General features: G+C 38.2%; 2 pseudogenes; both read right to left on the bottom strand.

Annotated features, from left to right (window-relative positions):
- Window positions 1-1,797: 1,797 nt before the first annotated feature.
- LOC149148350 (DEAD-box ATP-dependent RNA helicase 22 pseudogene) lies at window positions 1,798-3,682 on the bottom strand (annotated as a pseudogene).
- A 2,949-nt stretch (window positions 3,683-6,631) lies between these two features.
- Window positions 6,632-8,452, bottom strand: LOC149148349 (DEAD-box ATP-dependent RNA helicase 22 pseudogene; annotated as a pseudogene).
- Between the last annotated feature and the right edge of the window lie 8,927 nt (window positions 8,453-17,379).

The raw sequence follows: 17,379 nt of genomic DNA, 5'->3' as shown, positions 1-17,379 counted from the left end.
GAAAAAACAAGAGAAAGGATGATTTGGACTATGGAATCGATGTCAGTTTCTGCCGGCAAACCTAGGGCAAATTAAGTGCCATGTTCAGCCAAGTGAAGATTGTAAATGTGAGAAGTATGAGGGAGAAAGTCCGCTTGCCTGCAGGCATCAGACAAAGGATGAATCTGCAACAGCAAGTTTAGATGAAAGAGAATCACGAGGTTGCTCAACAAAGCATCTAGCCAAGGATGAATTCTGTTAAGACAACCATTACAACTAACAACAAAATCATCACGAAAGGAGCATCGTTACGGATGAATTCCTAACATCTCACTTAGATAATGATGTAACAAGATAGAAAAAATATAATGTGTAAATGAATTACAGGAAGAACATACTAAACATCAACATCGTGATGAATCCTAGATCCAAAGGGCAAAAGACTACTTTATTAAAATGATATTCAAGAAAAAATTTACACAGAGCCAAAATAATCTCTCTACTGCCAAAATCAAGCCCTTACATCTTCAAACTAATCCTATTTATAATATTACATATTTAATTATTGATTCATAAACATAGGAATCAAAATAATTAAAATAGAAAACAAACTAAAACCTAAATATGTTTTTTATGCGATCAAATTACATAAATTAAATTATAACAAAATAACCTAATTAAATCTCAAAAATAAAAAGAAACATTTGAATTGCTGCCACAAGTCGAATTGCCAAAGTCAAAGTCTATTTTGGAACATTGCCAGAAATCAAGGATAATTTGGGATGCTGATCAAATCGCCCTCCACTTGCGCTCGTAGATGCATTGGGTTCCTGAAATATTTGCCACTTGTTTGTTGAATATTTTGAATACCGCCACCTCTCCTTTAAAAACATATCATGACTGAAATACTTGCCATCGATTCCTAGAAAAAGTCGAATAATGCCACATGCCTCTCTCAAAAATTTGATTTACTGGTCACCTTGCACCCACCTGCAAGAATTTTGGAATTGTTTGATCGATCTGCTGTTCTTGTCCCTCCTTGGATATTCTCTGACTCCCATTTGTAATGCTCTTACTTTTATTTGTCGCCTTCTAATCTTATCTCGTTTCAATGATGAATATTGTTGCTCTGCTCTCATCAACTGTCACTAGAAACCCGATATTGACCTCATTTGAATCTAAACTTGTTTCAGATATTCCTGGTAAATAACTGGCTACATATCCTTAATGAAATCTCAAATATTCAGCCATTGCAAGTAACATCACAAGCTTTTGAAAAACAACAAATCTTGAATCAAACTTCAACTTCTCCAGCCCTGCTTTAACTCTATCATCTCTTTTTATAATTGGCAAACATTCATTGTTCATTTTTATATGTATTTTTCAGCATTTATTTCTGATAGGGAATTTTACCCTGTTTTCAGGAATCATGCCTTTCTATTTGTCTTCTTTTATAGCAATCATATAGAATCCATTCTACTGTGTATATGGACATAAATCATGAATCCGAATGGAATTAGTAGCGAGGAACTATTTTTTGAAGCTTCTATGCAGAAAAAGTAACAGTTTTGAATATCAGAAGTATGATCTAAATTTCAGTTTCGTAATTCCTCTGTCCATGGAAGCTGTTAGCCCTTGCAAATTATTTATACCTCATTTAGACTTCCGTCGTTTATACAATAGCCTTGGTTTTGCATTCAAACATACAAGTTTTGAATGCACAATTTGTAATGCAACTGCAACCCTTCAATGTTGAGTTTGTTCAAAAGCTTTTCTCGATTTCCCCATATCAGAAGAAAATTTCAAATGCCCATTCCTTCAAGATGTTGTCAACTTGTGAGCCTTCTTGAGCTTATTTCTAAAACTCCTTTTCCTGCTAAAAGCTCCTTCCACTGGTTGGCCGAAGGTTTTAGCTTGACAGACTGCGTCTACAAGGGCTCTATTAGCTTCTGTATACAGGCTTGTCACCAATCCAGGTTGACCTGCACGTGCTGTTCGACCAAATCTATGCAAAAAGTCTATTGCTAAAGTTGCAAACTCTGCCTGAATAATATGTTAAACCTTTTGGATGTCAAGACCAAGTGCAACAGCATCAATGCACACCAACACCCCGCTTTCTCTTGAAAAACTTTTAAAGTCTCTGCATGCTCCTCTGAAGAAGTCTCTCTATGATAACACATACATTCAATACCATCTCTAAGCAAGATTTTAGCCACTGAATCAACTGAATTTATAGTGTTTGCAAAAACCATTGTCCGCTTTACAATAGCAGTTGAATCTGACTATTTAAATGCCCAAGCCTCTTTTATTGAATTGATAAGTGTTTCAACTTGTGTCTCTACTGCAACTTCTATCCAACGCTGCTCCAACCTTGGATTATGCTGGTGAAGGAAACTCCCACTCACCCAAGTGGCTTCTGGGTAGAGATGTTTCAACATGCCTCCTGCAGTTTTCTTACCACCTTCAGGTAGAGCTGTAGCAACAAATATATATTGCTTACTCTGCTTGTATATTTTTCTTGACTGCAACCAATTTTTTTTTTTTTATCAGGGCCATCAAGCTTCTCTCAACTAAGATCATCTTCGTCATTAAATGCATCATGTAAATCTTCACTTTCTCCATCAGAGACCAAATTCAACTACTCATTTTCTTCTAGCTTGAAATCTATCCAAGACATGGAATCTACTTCACCTGAACCGTCAAACCCTGATTCCGTTGCTTTTAGAGAGTTGTTTCTCTTCCAACTGAAGTAGATTAATCAGATGTACAATTTTATTTTTGAGGCTTCCACACAAAATAATGTCTGCCTCATCAAGTACCACATATTTTACATCTCGAACAAATGCTATGTGGCACCATCTCCTGGGATCAAAAGCAAAAAGCCAATTAAGAAGAGTACCTGGTGTTGAAATCAAAACATGAGGTTGAACAACAGGCCACCCCTGACTCCCATTGACTGCCATCACTTTCAACAAAGGATCACCACAAGGACCATGGAGGTTGCTATAAGACAAAATGCTCTATTTATTATGAAAGCCAAGCATCAACTTCAGGGACTACAACCTAAGGACAACCTACAGGCTCGACATAGGAGAAAGCCTAGGAAAAGGAACCTGAAAAACAGCATAAGGACAACCTACAGGCTCGACATAGGAGAAAGCCTAGGAAAAGGAACCTGAAAAACAGCATAAGGAACTGGATCAACGCTCTACCCCTTTGTACAATTATCCACCATCTGTACTCTGAGATCACCAATGTTTTGTTCATCTGCTAACATCTTCAGAAGGCCATCCCTAAACCTCGTTGCTTCCTAACAAATTAGCAATGCAGAAATCAGTATACTAGCATTACTCACTGTGCATTTCCTTAACAGACACATAGGGTCCATGGACAGGTGTTTCCTCTTTCATAAAACAAAAAGATTTGCAGGGCTAATTACTTCAATGGGTGATGAACCTATCATCCTTAAATCAAACAACCTATCTTTAAAACAATCAGAGATGCAAAATTTGTTGCAGTCATGAAACTGTACTCTGTGAAATGTTGACATATTTCCCACACAGAAGTTTAGAAGATTAGGGAAGTCCCTAGAATCCCACAGAATCAGTGAACCCATTTCCTCTCTACTCATAATAATGCTCAACAGACATCTCGAAATATTTTGAATATGATTGCCCACAATTCTGTAGTCACTGACCACCATTTTATTCAGGCATTTACTAACTTTATGAAGAGCTTCTCCTAGTCTTCTGATCCATATCCATGTATAAGAGGTTTCGAAATTCGAGTAAGACCTATCAAACTATAGCATGAGTTCTTCAATGCCCTTGTTCAAATTGTTACATCAATCAACAACATTGCTATACCCACATAAATCCTCAGTCTTTCCAATTGTTGAAACAACAGAGATTAATATGGCAACACAGAGTTTCGGGATTTCCTTTCTCACGTACAGCCCATAGACATCTAATGTAGGTAAACAGATAGACACAAGCTGATGAATTGAAAAGCTTGGAAAAGATGTAAATGATAGCAAATATTAAATGAACATCTATAAATCTTCAAGTAATTCCTCTCTAGAACCATGAGACCAGCAGCTGTAAACCAACCTTTCACCCGCAACATCACGGTCAACAATGTACATTGCCCTTTGCACAGAATATCTTTTTCAACCAAAGTAGAGAAACAAGCTCGCCATATGTTGAGATGAAGATGAGCAGCACGATAAAAAGCCTTAAAATGCTATGTTCTCTCCTTCCCCATCACAATCCAGCCACTGACATCTCCTAGCTTCCTCTGGATATTTCAATACCTGAACTACTGCATGGGAGGGTCTTTGAGTCAATTACTCATTTGGTCATATCTTTTGATCCGGGAGCTAGTTTTTGGAGTGTAATATACCGTTGGAAAGCTCTTTCCGAGCTTCTCTTGATGAACAGACTTATGACATGTTTTGTGCTGAATATCATGTGCAAAACATCAAATCAAACCAAACATAGTTAGAGCTCATGTTGATCTCTGGTGATAGGCTACAAAGACTAACTCTAACATCGGCTCCATTAGGGATGGCAGCTCCTTGCAGGTGTCAAGAACACCACAGACCATGCCTCATCCATTGGGCAATACGGTGAAACAACTGCAAAATCAAAACAACTCATGCCAATCCAAACATACACATACTGCAACCTATACATAACAAATATCGGAAACTAAAATGCTGCCTTTGGCAGCTTATTTTGTTAGAGCCTAGATCGACCTCAAGCTGAAGGGAGGCAATCCTAGGATAACCACATACCAAGCTTAACCTGGTAGCTAGCCCTACTAGGTCAGGAGAGGGCTCTCTCCTTGTCAATCTCAGTTGAGATGACTGATTCAAAAATGGATTTTAGGCTAGGTATAGTAGCTCTAGGGTTTTTGATTGGATTTGTTTTGGGTCGAAACAACAAGAGAAAGGATGATTTGGACTATGGAATCGATGTCAGTTTTTGCAGGCAAACCTGGGGAAAATTAAGTGCCATGTTCAGCCAAGTGAAGATTGTAAATGTGAGAAGTATGAGGGAGAAAGCCTGCTGCCCTGCAGGCATCAGACAAAGGATGAATCTGCAACAACAACTTTAGATGAAAGAGAATCACGAGGTTGCTCAACAGAGCATCTAGCCAAGGAAGAATTTTGCTAAGACAACCATTATAACTAACAACAAAATCATCACGAAAAGAGCATCGTTACGGATGAATTCCTAACATATCACTTAGATAATGCTGTAACAAGGCAGAAAAAACATAATGTGTAAATGAATTACAGAAAAACATACTAAACATTAGCACCGTGATGAATCCTAGATCCAAAGGGCAAAAGACTACTTTATTAAAATGATATTCAGGAAAAAATTTACACAAAGCCAAAACAGTCTCTCTGCTGCCAAAATTGAACCCTTACATCTTCAAACTAAAACCTAAATATGTTTTTTATGCAGTCAAATTACATAAATTAAATTATAACAAAATAACCTAATTAAATCTCAAAAATAAAAAGAAACATTTGAATTGCTGCCACAAGTCGAATTACCAAAGTCTGTTTTGGAACATTGCTGGAAATCAGGGATAATCTGGGATGCTGATCAAATCGCCCTCCACCTGCACTCTGTAGATGCATTAGGTTCCTAAAATATATGCCACTTGTTCATTGAATATTTTGAATATTGCCACCTCTCCTTTAAAAACTCGATGCTGCTGATATCATGGCTGAAATACTTGCCATCGATTCCTAGAAAAAGTCGAATAATGCCACATGCCTCTCTCAATAATTCGATTTACTGGTCACCTTGCACCCACCTGCAAGAATTTTGGAATTGTTTGATCGATCTGCTGTTCTTGTCCCTCCTTGGATATTCTCTGACTGCCATTTGTAATGCTCTTACTTTTATTTGTCGCCTTCTAATCTTATCTCGTTTCAATGATGAATATAGTTGCTCTGCTCTCATCAACTTTCACTGGAAACCTGATATTGACCTCTTTTGAATCTAAACTTGTTTCAGATATTCCTGGTAAATAACTGGTTACATATCCTTAATGAAATCTCAAATATTCAACCATTGCAAGTAACACCACAAGCTTCTGAAAAACAACAAATCTTGAATCAAACTTCAACTTCTTCAGCCCTACATTAACTCTATCATATTTTTTTATAAGTGGCAAACATTCATTGTTCATTTTTATATGTATTTTTCAGCATCTATTTCTGATAGGGAATTTTACCCTGTTTTCAGGAATCATGCCTTTCTATTTGACTTCTTTTATAGCAATCATATGGAATCCATTCTACTGTGTATATGGACATAAATCATGAATCTTCTAGTAGTGATGAACTATTTTTTGAAGCTTCTACACAGAAAAAGTAACAGTTTTGAATATCAGAGGTATGATCTAAATTTCAGTTTCATAATTCCTCTATCCATGGAAGCTGTTAGCCCTTGCACATTATTTATACCTCATTTAGACTTCTGTTGTTTATACAATAGCCTTGGTTTTGCATTCAAACATACAAGTTCTGAATGCACAATTTGTAATGCAACTGTAACCCTTCAATGTTGAGTTTGTTCAAAAGCTTTTCTCGATTTCACCATATCAGAGAAAATTTCAAATGCCCATTCCTTCAAGATGTGGTCAACTTGTGAGCCTTCTTGAGCTTAGTTCTAAAATTTATTTTCCTGCTAAAAGCTCCTTCCACTGGTTGGCCGAAGGTTTTAGCCTGACGGACTGCGTCTACAAGGGCTCTATTGACTTCTGCATACAGGCTTGTCACCAATCCAGGTTGACCTGCACGCGCTGTTCGACCAACTCTATGCAAAAAGTCTACTGTTGAAGTTGCAAACTCGGCCTGAATAATATGTGAAACATTTTGGATGCCAAGACCACGTGCAACAACATCAGTGCAAACCAACACCCCGCTTTCTCTTAAAAACTTTTAAAGTCTCTGCACGCTCCTCTGAAGAAGTCTCTCTATGATAACGCATACATTCAATACCATCTCTAAGCAAAATTTTAGCCACTGAATCAACTAAATTTACAGTGTTTGCAAAAACCATTGTCCGCTTCACAATAGCAGTTGAATCTGACGGTTTAAATGCCCAACCCTCTTTTATTGAATTGATAAGTGTTTCAACTTGTGTCTCTACCATGACTTCTATCCAACGCTGCTCCAACCTTGGATTATGCCGGTGAAGGAAACTCCCACTCACCCAAGTGGCTTCTGGGTAGAGACGTTTCAACATGCCTCCTGCAATTTTCTTACCACTTTCAGGTAGAGTTGCAACAACAAATATATATTGCTTACTCTGCTTGTATATTTTTCTTGACCGCAACCAATCCTTTTTTTTTATCAGGGCCATCAAGCTTCTCTTCACTGAGATCGTCTTTGTCATTAAATGCATCATGTAAATCTTCACTTTCTCCATCAGAGACCAAATTCAACTACTCATTTTCTTCTGGCTTGAAATCTATCCAAGACATGGAATCTACTTCACCTGAACCGTCAAACCCTGATTCCATTGCTTTTAGAGAGTTGTTTCTCTTCCAACCGAAACAGATTAATCAGATGTACAATTTGATTTTTGAAGCTTTCACACAAAATAATGTCTACCTCATCAAGTACCACACATTTTACATCTTGAACAAATTCTATGCGGCACCATCTCCTGGGATCAAAAGCAAAAAGCCAATTAAGCAGAGTACCTGGTGTTGAAATCAAAACATAAGCTTGAACAACAGGCCACCCCTGACTCCCACTGACTGCCATCACTTTCAACAAAGGATCACCACAAGGACCATGGAGATTTCTATAAGACAAAATGCTCTTTTTAGTATGAAAGCCAAGCATCAACTTCAGGCACTACAACCTCAGGACAGCCTATAGGCTCGACATAGGAGAAAGCCTAGGAAAAGGAACCTGGACAACAGCATAAGGAATTGGATCAACACTCTGCCCCTTTGTACAAGTATCCACCATCTGTACTTTGAGATCACCAATGTTTTGATCATCTGCTAACATCTTCAGAAGGCCATCCCTAAACCTCGTTGCTTCCTAACTAATGAGCAATGCAAAAATCAGTATACTAGCATTACTCACTGTGCATTTCCTTAACAGACACATAGGGTCCATGGACAGGTGTTTCCTCTTTCATAAAACAAAAACCTTTGCAGGGCTAATTACTTCAACGGGTGTTAAACCTATCATCCTTAAATCAAACAACCTATCTTTAAAACAATCAGAGATGCAAAATTTGTTGCAGTCATGAAACTGTACTCTGTGAAATGTTGACATATTTCCCACGGAGAAGTTTAGAAGATTAGGGAAGTCCCTAGAACCCCACAGAATCAGTGAACCCATTTCCTCTCTACTCATAATAATGCTTAGCAGACATCCCGAAATATTTTGAATATGATTGCCCACAATTGTGTAGTCACTGACCACCATTTTATTCAGTCATTTACTAACTTACGAAGAGCTTCTCCTAGTCAGTGAACCCATTTCCTCTCTACATAATGCTTAGCAGACATCCGAAATATTTGAATATGATTGCCCACAATTGTGTAGTCACTGACACCATTTATTCAGCATTTACTAACTTTACGAAGAGCTTCTCCTAGTCTTCTGATCCATATCCACGTATAAGAGGTTTCGAAATTCGAGTAAAACCTATTAAACTATAGCATGAGCTCTTCAATGCCCTTGTTCAAACTGTTACATCAATCAACAACATTGCTATACCCACATAAATCCTTAGTCTTTCCAATTGTTGAAACAACATAGATTAATATGGCAACACAGAATTTCGGGATTGCCTTTCGCACATACAACCCATAGACATCTAATGTAGGTAAACAGATAGACACAAGCTGATGAATTGAAAAGCTTGGAAAAGATGTAAATGACAGTAGATACTAAATGAACATCTATAAATCTTCAAGTAATTCCTCTTTAGAACCATGAGACCAGCAGCTGTAAACCAACCTTTCACCCGCAAAATCACTGTCAACAATGTACAATGCCCTCTGCACAGGATATCTCTTTCAACCAAAGCAGAGAAACGAGCTCACCATATGTTGAGATGAAGATTAGCAGCACGATAAAAAGGCTTCAAATGCTATGTTCTCTCCTTCCCCATCACAATCCAGCCACTGACATCTCCTAGCTTCCTCTGGATATTTCAATACCTAAACCGCTGCACAGGAGGGTCTTTGAGTCAATTACTCATTCGGTCACATCTTTTGATTTGGGAGCGATTTTTGGAGTGTAATATACCATTGGAAAGCTCTTTCCGAGCTTCTCCTGATGAATAGACTTATGACATGTTTTGTGCTAAATATCATGTGCAAAACATCTAACCAAACCAAACATAGTAAGAGCTCATGTTGATCCCTGGTGACAGGCTACGAAGACTGACTCTAACATTGGCTCCATTGGGGATGGCAGCTCCTTTGAGGTGTCAAGAATGCCGCAGACCATGCCTCATCCATTGGGCAGTACGGTCAAATAGCTGCAAACTCAAAAAAACTCATACAAATCCAAATATACGCATACTGCAACCTCTACATAACAAATACCGGAAACTGAAATGCTGCCTTTGGCAGCTTATTTATTTACAAATCTACCCTACTTTGTTGCAAAACCAATAGATCAAGTGATGTTGTAATGCCATATCAACCAATCAAGTAACTGTGACAATGATGCTATTTTTTTATAGTGTTTGAACCAGAAGATAGTTGGAAATTCTACCAACAGTATATACCCATAGTACCTCTGGCTCTGTAAAAGGAAACCTAGTTTTTCTTTCAACTTAAAAATATATTCCATATATGCTGCTATGGGATCATAGAAGCCAGATTCTATCTGCTGCCCCAGCTCATTAACATATGCTCTTCGCTGAAGATTGTCACATCCTCGCTGTAAATCATAACATCCTTCAATCCAACCATCCAAGGGCAGCCTTATCTTTTCTTCTTTGGGAGGAGGGAGAGTTTCCAAGAACTGTTTAGGGTCTTGGAATTCATGTGATTTAATTTGAACATCCAATAATTCAATTTCATTTTCCAATCTTTCAACCACTAAGCCAAGAAAACAATATTTATTCTCAGGTGTGAGTCGACTGGATTTCAAACTAAGAAACAATGATGTTAGAAACTCTAATAAATCTGAAATTTTTCTATCTCATCCCTTAAAATCAATAACATTTCACTAGATAACGGATTTGCCACATACCCTATCATTGGTGATTACCATCAACGTTCTGAAAACTGGATTCTTTGGCAGTGAAGTCGAAGCTCAGGATCTTGAACATTGGAGTCATCAGGTAGATGATTTCAGCCTTCATATGTGTCTGACTATTGTCCACCATCAGCAATCAGATCTGCAACTTGAATGATCCTTCTCGGAGAAGATCTCTCACCTCTTCCCCAGTCGAGTCGCCACTATGTTAGGGCCTGGATCTACCTCAGGCTGAAGGAAGGCAAGTCTAGGGTAACATCAAACCACACTTAACCTGGTAGCTAGCCCTACCAGGTCGGGAGAGGGCTCTCTCTTTGTCAATTTCAATTAGGATATTGGTAATTAGGGCTTGAGATGACTGAATTTAATGTAGATTTGAGGCTAGGTATAGTAGCTCAGGGTTTCTGGTTTGATTTTTAGGTTTTGGTTGCTGGATCAATTGGAGAAGGCAGATAGGTCCGGGAAATCAACTCAGGGATACAGTCATGTTCTGTGGGGCGAGGTAGACAAGGGTTTGTGTACTCAAAATGGATTGAGATGGTAGATTAAGACAACTGAGGAGTTGAGGAGGGCATAAAGAAACTATGAATCCTCTTCAAACAGTTGAAAACATTGAAAACCAAATGCATTCCCAAGACAAAGCACAACATGTATTTTTTCCATTCACCTTGATTAATTTAGTTTTAGAAGAGAAAGATGGATTTGGATACATATAAAACATAAGAAAAACTCATTACAAAGAAGAAACAATACATAAACTCACTGTCACAAGAATCCCACAAAAATAGCTGTGAAACCTGGTTTTATTCCTTGCCAAACTGCTGATACAAATGTTCAATGAGTGCCACCACTTCTACCAAAGTCCAACCTTTACAAACAACTAAGAGAAAACACAATATAGGCATCAAACAACTCATGCTAGTCATCAGGGGTATGAGTCAAGAAGTTGTTTCAACAACATCTAAACTAGGAACAAGAAAATAGGCAGTGGAACAGCTTGCCTCTAAAACTAAGGAAACTGATAAATTCAGTTCAAAACCACTTTTGATTTGATGTATCTACCCCATCAAGTTTTTTCCATCAATATTTACATCATATTACATCATTAACCATGTAAAATTTACCAAGACAAGAAGAAGAAGTCAACTGCTAAAGAAACTAGGCGAATTTTGGCTTTTAGGCAAAATTGACAAAAGTTTGCCTGATGCGCGCGCCCTGAGCCTGATGCGCAGTGCCACTTTAGGGACGCTTTTGGAGGCCTTCCACTCATCAAAATCAGGACCAAGATAGCTTGTTGGAAATCTCTACCTATCTAGTTTCTGGAACACTTTGAATTTTCTAATTTGGAGTTGATTTGTCCCTTCAAACATCACTTCTCCGAAGACTGCTTCCTGTGGGTCCAAAAAGTGGCAGAGAGGGCATTTTTTGAGTATTTTTTGCCCTTTTGGTGGCCAAGATCTTCTACAAAATGGATGAAACCTTCTGGGTTTTCTTATTTTTTGATGCTGTGAATCCAAATCTATAATCCATTTGTCAATAGGATGCACCAATTCAATGCGCATGGCGCTGCACACAACGGAATTTCCTTTGTTTCTATTTTCAAAAATGCAAAATGACAAAAAATTTCCAAAATTTCCTCAAATTTGGTAAGAGGCAACCTCATTAAGTGCTTTTTGAGCTAATGAAGCTTCAACCAAGATTTTGAGTTTATCATGCTCTTTCTTGTTCCTCAAAACTCTTCTTAGCTTGACTATTAGCCTCTTTACCCTTGTTTTGCAAATCTTGTTCTGAGTTAAGTAATGATAGGCCATATGGCGCAACATTCTCTTCTCTTTGTTGGCTTTCTCAAGAAACTTCTCAAGGTGAATGTTCACTTGTTCCAACCATTTCTCTCTATCATTCTCAATTTCTTGCTCAAGGGAGTTCATCTCGATCTTTGTTTTCTTTGCCTCTTGCCTAACTCCCCTAATCATCTGTAGCTCCATAATAGCTTGCTTATCTATCAATTGTTTGTTTTCCTGCTCAAGATAGTTAATGATCCATTTGGCCATCTCAAGGTTAAGTGACAAGGCTTGTATTTCAACCTCCTTCTCTTTGATAATCATGTCCTTGATTCTTGAGCCTTGAGAGCCCAAGTCAGTGACACCCTCCTCAATCAAAGTAAGCTCTCTGTCTTGCCCTTCAGTATGGCTCTCCTCATGCATCTTTTGCTTCCCTTTGTCTCTGCTCTTTGACTGCTGGCCAACCTGTATAGCTGGAGAAGAAGGCAAAGCCCTTTCCACCCCCGGTGAAGATAGCATTTGCCTGTGGTCTGGTGAAGAAAATGAGACCCCTTCCACCCCCGGTGGAGATAGTACTCGCCTGGTAGCAGCAAAAAGCTTCCTTATGCCTCTCTCATAGGTGACAAACACAGGAACCTCCTCTGTTTTATTTTCAGGCTCCTTTTTTTGCCCGGAAGGTTCACCTTCCTCTTGGGGATCTGAAAATATTTGAGGCCCCTTGAAGCACTCATGGGCAATGAAAGTTTCCCAGGGCATTCCAAACTGAGTGAGCTGATGCAAAACAATAATTTTGATGACAGAAAAATGATAAATTATATTGAGTTGCTGTGGATATGGTTTTCCCTTTGCAATCACTGTCATCCTCTCTATGTTTTTGCATATAAAATAAGGGATGCTCATCATTCTGAACCTAGTGAAGTGCATGAGAAATCTGATGTGGTAGGCATAAAGTCTAGAGAACCTACCCTCACATGTAAAGTATTTAATGATAAGTTTCATGAGTGGAACATACCGGTCCTCCAGGTATTTAAAAGGAAACACCCTGCTGAGTTTGCCATGGTACTTGGCCTTGATATAAGGCTCATAATGCTGCTTACTAATATTTTGCCTTTTGTTCCACTTTTCCCCTACATCTGGAATTCTTGTGGCCTCTGCAAATGATAATGGGTGAAAGAGTGAAGTTTATCCCAATAAGATGTACCATATTGTTATCCATGTTTATCACAAACTGCCTTGCTAACTCATGGTGAAATTTGACCCTCTCAACCATTTCACAGAACTCAAAACATGACTGATATCTGAAACATGTGGTGGCTAGTGGGAAAGCAAGGAGTTCACTCATGCTGATAGGTTCCTCCCTGATGATTTTTCCACCTTTGTGAGGCTTCCTGGACTGCACATTTCTCTCTCTGGTCACTAGGAGTGTCTTCTTCAAAATCATACTCATTGTCCCTCTCCATGTTTGTCTCTCTTAGGATGGTTTGATGAATGGTGGATAATCGAGTTAGAGGAAGATGAGTATGAAGAGATTTATAAAAGGGAAATAGTGATGGGGGTAAGTGGGGTTTATATCGGAGCTAGGGTTTGATGGAGGGAGTTTAGGGTTTGATAAAGGGGTTAATTTTAATAGGGAAAAGGGGAAAGGGAATATGAGTGAAGTGAGATAGGATTAAAAGGGTAGGTTTAGGGCATGTGAAAATGGGAATATTGAGACAAGGAAGAAGATTTTGCAGTGGTGACAAATAAGATAGGAAAACACACTAGGGTTTTGAGTCTTAGGAGATAAAAATATAATTGAAGCATAAAAAACCCTACCTAGGCTCCAAATTAAGTGTACTTACTTGTTAAGAAGGCAAATGAAGCATTTGGGAGGATTTGAGATGAATTTGTTTGGTTTTGAAGCCTCATTGGCCAATGTGCAGTGCACTGAGCCCAATGCGCAACGCCTGCCTGATGCGCAACACTGACCCTCTGATGCGCACCGCCAGGCAGGTTTGCACCAGATTTGCAATTTTCCTCCTGTTTTGCACACTCTTCCCTCAAAACGTGATTTTGGCTCTCCACTTGGCTTTTTTCACAATAGAATGACTTCCTATCATGATTTTGATTTTATACACCTTACATTTTAATTTTTGTTCATTTCCAACCCACTTTTCTAATGTCTTAGTCACTTTTATAAATACTTTGCTTTTCAGTTTGAAATTTGACCTTTTTCTGAGCAACTTGATGAACTGATGTAGGATACTTTTTCTTTTACAATAGCATGAGTTGGCAAGGAGACCCGGAACAGCTCCTGAGTGCTTATTACATATAAAAATAATTGAATTTATATGAAAATCATTAAAATAGAAAAATACTCTGCTTTCTGTTTTGAGGTGAAAAAGATTTATTAAGCATACCAGAAGTAAACTTAGGACTTTATGAACCTTCATGTGCATGTTGACCTCTTTATTTGAGCATGCTTGACAAACCCTAAGACCTAATGGGACTAAACCCTAGGACTAGTTGTTATACATGAAATGAAACAGGATGACTATGAATGACAAAAAAAAATTTGTAAACAGGTCAGCAGGTGGATGTCATGAGGGAAACTAACATGAAACCACTACCATCAATTGATCTATGACCTAATGGAATGCAGTTGATCGAATGACACACCTAATATGCATGCAAAAGAGCAATTTGATCACCGATGGAAGTGTGATCACCGATGGAAGTGTGAAGACACTGACACTAACACAGTTGACGAATTCGACGTTTGCAAGAGTCACAAAGGTTTGCAGTGTTTACATAGAAAATGAGCGAGAAAGGGCAAAAGAGGTTTCGTGGCCTTTTATAGAACAATGGTTATTTTTGGTGGGTTCATTTATGAATGAACAGTTGACGGTTTTTCAGTTAAGCGGGGAGGTGGTTTCCCAGGCCATTGCACCGCTTTTGTGGAGGGGGCGGTATTTAGGAGGGGTCACCCGATCTACTCCAATGCTTGACATGTAGCAGTCGGGGGGTCGGAGAAAACCACTTTATCGAGCGGGTAAAGGTCGGCGATCGGTCTCGACCAATATGGATGTGGCCATCGGATGAGGGAGGTGATGATCAGACAGGAGTTGGGTCAGGGAAATGCAAGGGCGATAAAGCACAGGCTTTCGGGGGGGCCTAGGGCTTTAATCGTTGGCGGTTTGTTATTAGATTAGGATTTAATCACTGGATTAGCAGATCAGGTGGGGCTAAATGATGGGATTAATACATTTTGTCAGGATATGGGGTAAAAGGTATAATTTATATTAAAACTAGGGGTTGGGATATTTAGTTATGGGAATTAATTTAATCTGGGATAAAGGAATTTTAGGAATTATATAATTAAATTAAAAAATTAATATGAAGTGAATGAGCGGAGTGGGTAATATCCATTAATCATAATGTAACATGCAATATTTGCGTGCTTTACATACACTTAATACTTAGGATAAAATTCTTTTGTGGGGTTTGAATGAAATATGATTTAATATGGGGGGTTTTTACTTTTCCTAGGCAAAAAAAAAAATCCCAAAAGGGGTTTTTTTATGAAGGGGAATGAATTGTATGAAAGGAGAAGTTTAACACTTTATATCCTTAAGTCATCAAGCCGAGGATCCGGTCCCACCAAAAGTCAGAGAAATGCTTTGAGCCTCTTTGACTTAAAGGATTTGAGTGCTAGAACTTCTTGTGCATGTAGAAATTATTGAGTAAAAGGGGTGAAAAAGAATGAAGGGGAATTAATTAATTGAACATGTTAACCATTGCTTTTTCCTTGTCAAGTGCTCCTGTACTTTAAAACATATAATCAAGCATAACAAATGTGCTTTTATCCAATCAACTTTGTAGTTGTGCAACCTTTCCACTACTTACACATTACTTACCCTACCATTTTTTCTTCATTTTATTTGGGTGCATTTAGGCTAGCAGATCCTTATTAATCATTTTTATTTTGAAAAGTAAACTATCTAATTCTAACCTTATATCATCCAAGGGCTCAGATTAAACTGATGAGCCCCTTTTATTATCTCTACCTATCTAATGATCTACCAAGATTAAGTTGTTTGGTCAGATTTTATTTTCTATCTATAAACATAAAATTGAAAACATGAAATAGCCAAGGTTAAATAGTTTGACTATAATGGATTGTGGCATGAGTAAAAAGCTTCACACAATCATTATTATGCATAAAAGTAAATAATAGTGGCATTTAGACTCGCACACTTTCATGGTCTCTTTTTGTTTTTGGGGTTCATTTATTTTCATTTTTTGACCTTTTACTATTCTTTTTGTCCTTTGATTTTTCTTTTAGGACATACCCTCTTTACATTTTTTAATTTATTAATATGGACTACATTTTCAGAAAGCAAAGGTATGTACAATATTACAAGGCTTAAATCTAACCAATTCAAAATTATAAATTCTATCGCTATAGGACTCTAACAGTAAGTACTCTCAAGTCTGTTCTACTGGGAGGGTCGTTGGCATCTTGAAGAAGAGAGGAGGCCACCGACTCCCGAATAGAATTCTTGACTTTTGAGAGGGTCATTTCCTCCTGTGATGAAGTACCTCAAAATATTCTAGCATTGCATTCCTTCCATAGCGCCCAACAAGCAATGCCCATGACGAGATTTCATGCTCTGTTAACTAGAGGACAGTGGGATAAGGAAGAATGCCAGTTAGAGATGGTGTTGAGGATGGAGGAGGGATCCTGATCCAATCCTTTAAAGATGAAATTAACCTAAACCCATAGTTTAGTCGCATTGGGACATTCATTCAGAAGGTGATTTGAAGTTTCTTCTTCTTGCTAACATAGATGGCATCTGGAAGTTCCAATAAAACCCTTTTTTTGGAGGTTTTTCCAAGTTAGAATTTTCCTGTGCAAGACAAGCCAGAGGACAATGGAAATTTTTGGCCAATGTCTTCTATCCCACATTGATTTCCATTTGGGGTATGGTTGGATTTGATCATCTTGAGCTATGTATATGTATGCTTCCTTTATGTTGAAGTGCCTGTTGGGTTTTGGCCCCAACAGATCTTATACTGAGAGGTGTCATGGAGGATTTGTCTCTTTTGTAGTTTTATTGATAGCTTAAACCAAACCCGAGGTTTGATGGGGGGAACCTAGTCTTTCTAATCAATCCATTCTCTCTATATTTTTTTGTGCTTGGTTTCCAATAGTGATTAGACCCTGCTCCAACCCTTGTTTTACATCTCATACTTAAAAAATTGATATTGATCCTTCTCAAGTTATAGCCTTTGCTATTAGGCATCTTCCCAGAAGAGTGCCTTGTCCCCATTCCCAATCTCCCAGAAGCTATGTTTTTGTATGATAGCCTGATT

The sequence above is a fragment of the Pinus tabuliformis genome, chromosome 9, assembly GCF_031772625.1.
Source record: "Pinus tabuliformis cultivar Carrire ecotype Pingquan chromosome 9, CPIR1, whole genome shotgun sequence".
Lineage (NCBI taxonomy): Eukaryota > Viridiplantae > Streptophyta > Pinopsida > Pinales > Pinaceae > Pinus > Pinus tabuliformis.
This window is presented reverse-complemented; position numbering and strand designations above follow the sequence as displayed.